Raw genomic sequence first — 5,230 nt, 5'->3', positions numbered from 1 at the left:
GTGGTTGCAAGATATCTGTCCAGGCATTTTTAGCTTTTAGAGTCTCTGTTGAGAATTCAGGTGTAATTCTGATAGGTCTGCCTTTGTATGTTACCTGGCCTTTTTTCCTTGCTGCTTTTAATATTCTTTTTTATTTTGTTCTGTAAATTTCATATTTGATTATTATGTGGCAGGAGGATTTTCTTTTCTAGTCAAGTCTAATTGGTGTTTTATAAGCTTCTTGTATGTTTATAGGCATCTCTTTAGGTTGGGAAAGTTTTCTTCTATGATTTTGTTGAGAATATTTTCTGGGCTTTGGAGCTGGGACTTTTTACCTTCTTCTATTCCTACTATTCTTAGATTAGGTCTTTTCATGGTATTCCAGATTTCCTGGATGTTTTGTGCAGGAATTTTTTAGATTTAATATTTTCTTTGAGTGATTTATCAATTTCTTCTATGTATCTTCTGTGACTGAGATTCTCTCTTCTGTCTCCTGTATTCTGTTGGTGATACTTGCATCTGTTGTTCCTGTTCTCTTCCCTAGATTTTTCATCTCCAGGATTCCCTCAGTCTGTATTTTTCTTTATTACTTCTACTTCTACTTTCAGGTTTTGCATGATTTTATTTCCTTCACCACTTAATTGTATTTTCCTGTATGTCTTTAAGGAATTTTTTCTTTCCTCTTTAAAAGCTTCTATCACTTTTATGAGATTGTATTTAAGATCATTTTCTTTGTGTGATTCAGTTGTTTTAGGATATCAAGGGATTGCTGTTGTAGGGTATCTGTACTTTGGAGGTGTCATATTGACCTGGCTTTTGTTGATTGTGTTCTTTCAAGGGTCTTTAGCCATCTGGATGGTTTTGGTCCCTGGATGTTTTTCTTGTAGTAGGTATTGGGAGGTGTGTGAACCTCGATGGTCCTGGTATAGCAGGCCTCTGATGGATATCCTTGGCCTGTATGTTTCCTGACCTGCAAGTCTGTATGGTTCTAGAGGTGTAGGTTTGATAAAGGTGGGTGGAGAGGTGGTGGGAGGATGGAGGTCCCCCTGGGAGAGCAGGCTGCTCATGCAGCTTGGCATGGCCCAGAGGGCTCAGAGAGCAGGGAAGATGGACTGGAGAAGGGAAGCTTCCCTGTATGGTTTAGGAGTCACAGGTCTGTTTTCTACATTTTAAGTCCTGCTTCTTCTTTTTATCCCTTTTGCTCCTACTTTCTTTTCACAGAAGAGCTCACTATGTAGCTCTGGATGTCCTGGAATGTACTATATACTGTATAGCCAAAGCTAACCCCAAATTTGCAATAAGTATCCTGCTTCAGCCCCTCAAGTGCTGGTATTACAGGTGTGAGCCATCTACTTGTGTTGATAAACAATTTTATTAAAATATTTATCTCTTATTGTTTTTTACCCCAAGCACACAAAAGGAACCATGTAATTCCTTAAGACACTTTGCTTGGAAATAACTTCAGCTAGTTGTAGAAAGACTAGTAGAATGATGGTTACTTGTTGGTATGGGGTCATGGGTCGGGAGACATTTAGGGAGAGAGTATGAAATTTCAGTTAGTGAGGGAGAGATCTCCAGATCTAATAGGAAGTAGTTCAAGAGATTAGTGGTGGTCATCTAAAAGTCAAGCCCATGAGAACCTGAAGCAGGAGGGTCTGCCTACATAGTGAATCCTGGCTTCACTGACATTACCCTACAATATAGTTCAAGAACTCTGTTGTATAACATGATGACTTTTGTTAACAGTAATGCATAATTCAGGATTACTAAACAAATATATTTTAAAAGTATGCTCACTATAAAAGATATATATGTTAGGTAATGCATAGTGTAGCAACTCTCAACCTATGGGTCACGACCCCTTTGAATGATCCTTTCACAGGGGTCACTAAGACCATCAGAAAAGAAAGATATTTATTTACATTATGATTCATAATAGTAGCAAAATTACAGTTATGAAATAGCAATAAAAATAATCTTATGGTTGTTGATTCTCAAAACATGAGGGACTATATTAAGTGGTTCCAGAGTTAGGAAGATTGAGAATCACTGATATAGAGGTTTTTCTGGGAGGTGAGGTGGATGGAAGCTTTCGTTGTTACTTTGTTGTTTTCTTTCTTATAGTGCTGGAGATCAAACCCATAGCTTTGACTATATTAAGAAAGTGCTCTGCTGCCAAAGGGGTTTGCAACTCCACAGGAAGAACAACAATATCAACCAACCAAACCCCACCAGAGCTCCCAGGGACTAAACCGCCAACCAATGAGTACACATGGAGGGACCCATGACTCCAGCCACATATGTAGCAGAGGACGGCATTGTTCAGCATCAGTGAGAGGAAAAGCCCTTGGCCCTGTCAAGGGTTGTGTCCCAAATGTAGGGCACTGACAGGGCGTTGAGTTTGGAGTGGGTGTGTATGAAACGAAACAACTTCATGGAAGCAGGGGGAGGGGAAGGGGTTATGGAAGAGGGGGGAAAGGGGATAACATTTGAAATGTAAATACATAAAATTTCAAAGAAAAATAAAATTAAAAAAAAACATGCTATACCACCAGGGAAAGCCCTAACTCTACCACCTCTAGCCCAGGTAATGTTTATGTTAAGTACGCAATTTAGTTATTCCATAAAGTATACACACCTCTTTTGAGACAGGAACTCTCTGTGTATCTGTGGCTCCTTGGAATTCACTCTGTAGACCAGACTGGCCTAGAACTCAGAGATCTGCCTGCCTCTGCCTCCCATGTGCTGGAACTAAAGATGCTCACCACCAGCACACCACAAAGCACACATATTTTAAAGCATTGTACTAGGCACTATGAATATATTGCTATTTATTTGTCAGTTTTTAAAATTAATAGGAGGTTCAATATTAGTGGCATGGCTTAATGGGTAAAAAACACTTGCTGCCAACCCCAACCCCTGAAATCAGTCCCTGGGACTCACATGGTAGAAAGAGAGAGAACTGGCTCTGTAAGGCTCTCAGTGAGTCTTTACTACCAGGAGACCCCCCAACTGAGACACGAGAACTGAGTTCAATGCAAACATAAGCGGTTTATTTTTACTACACATCAGGTTGACCCTCAATCAGCCTCTTGTGGCAAGTGACTAGAAGGAGACCCCAAATGGCTATAACAAGCAGTTTTATACTTCTTAGGGGTGCAGGTTACATCAGCAAGGTTACAGTTTAAACTTTGGCTAAGCATATTGACTTTTGAATCTATTGGCTAGCAAGCATATGACATGCATTTGAACTCTATCTGGGACCAGAGGGTCAGGTGACTATCAGTCAGTACATTCTGTGATTTTTCAAGAATGTCCCTGCTCCTCTAGGGATCTGTGGGTGGAGAATGGAACTTGGCCTAGCCTTGACCTGAGGCTCTGGGAAGCTGGTACTTGGTCTAAACTTGACCTGAGGTGGTTGGTGTAAGGCTGGCGAAAACACCTAGGTTGCTTCAGCTCCTGAAAGTTGTTGTCCTCTGATGTTCCAACTTGTGCAAAGTCACATATGTACAGCATGTATGTCGAACTCATAAACACCCCCCAACATGTACAGAAGCGTGCGCACATGCGCGCGCGCGCGCGCGCACACACACACACACACACACACACATAAATGTAAAAAAGATTAAATGTATAACTTCAGCTAAATATACAATTTCTTTGTTCACAAATTATACAGGAGAAGATCTCACTTATAAGAGTTCTTGCCAGAAACATTGATCATGACTACGTTCAAAATAAAAATTTTGATCACATATGTACTTTTTAAAATCTACTGCCTTGGAGCTCTTATGAACCTATGTATACAATGTACAACTTACATAGCCCATACTCCAAGGGATATTGCAGTTTGAAACATTGGACAGAGAGCTGAAAACCAGTAACCAAGGAGCACTGACACACTTGAGAGCAGAGGTAAGAACTCTTCTGCTCCAAGGAACCTGCCTGCAGACCTCAGGACACACAAACCCAGTAGCAGTCTGGGACAGGAAACTTTGGGTTTCTGCCTGCCTCTGGAGTTGAACCAGTCCCACAGCTCTCTGTACCCAAATCCCACGGGGTAGAGGGCTGGACTCCAGAAGTGCAGACATTCCTGAGAATTCAGGGGAAACCTCCACTTCTGCTCACATTCCTGGCCCAAGAAGAACCAGTCTAGTGCCCTCTGGGCACAGTAAGCTAGGAGCAGTCAGGGGCAGGACCCTTCCAGTTTCTGCCTGCTTCCAGAGTGGGAAACTAGTCGCCAGGAGCACTCACACACCTTAGAGCAGAGGGAAGAGCATAGATAAAACCAACTGTTCTGCTCCAAGGAACCCCGCTGCAGTCCTCAGGACACAAACCCAGGAGCAGTCTGGGAAAGGAACCTTCAGGTTTCCGCCTGCATCTGGAGCTGAACTGGTCCCACAGCTCTCTGTATACAGATAGGATGTGAGAAAACAGGTCTACAAGAGTGCTGACACACTGGCTTGCCAAAGGGACAAGCCACTGTCAGACACAGCAACACAAGCTAACACCAGAGACAACCTGATGGTGAGAGGTAAGCACGGGAAACTAAGCCACAGAAACCAAGAATACTTGGTATCATCAGAGCCCAGTTCTCCCACCAGAGCAAATACTGGATATTCAAGCACACCAGAAAAGCAAGATTTGGATTTAAAGTCACATCTTATGATGATGATAGAGGACTTTAAGAAGTATATAAATAACTCTCTTAAAGAAATACAGGACAACACAGGTAAACAAGTAAAAACCCTTAAAAGGAAACACAACCCCCCCCTTTTTTTTTTATTAACTTGAGTATTTCTTATATACATTTCGAGTGTTATTCCCTTTCCCGGTTTCTGGGCAAACATCCCTCTCCCCCCTCCCCTTCCTTATGGGGGTTCCCCTCCCAACCCTCCCCCCATTGTCGCCCTCCCCCCACAAAAACCCCTTAAATAATTACAGGAAAATACAATCAAACAGGGGAAGATATTGAACAAAACCATCCAGGATCTAAAAATGGAAATGGAAACAATAAAAGAAGCACATAGGGAGACAACACTGGAGATAGAAAACCTAGGAAAGAGATCAGGAGACATAGGCACAAGCATCACTAACAGAACACAAGAGATGGAAGAGAGAATCTCAGGGGCAGAGGATACCTTAGAAAACATTGACACAACCATCAAAGAAAATGTAAAACACAAAAAGTTCCTAAACCAAAACATCCAGGAAATCTAGGATAAAATGAGAAGGTGAAACCTAAAAATAA

This window comes from Rattus norvegicus, chromosome X (genome assembly GCF_021556685.1).
Source record: "Rattus norvegicus strain SHRSP/BbbUtx chromosome X, alternate assembly SHRSP_T2T, whole genome shotgun sequence".
NCBI lineage: Eukaryota > Metazoa > Chordata > Mammalia > Rodentia > Muridae > Rattus > Rattus norvegicus.
Note: the sequence above shows the minus strand (reverse complement) of the source record.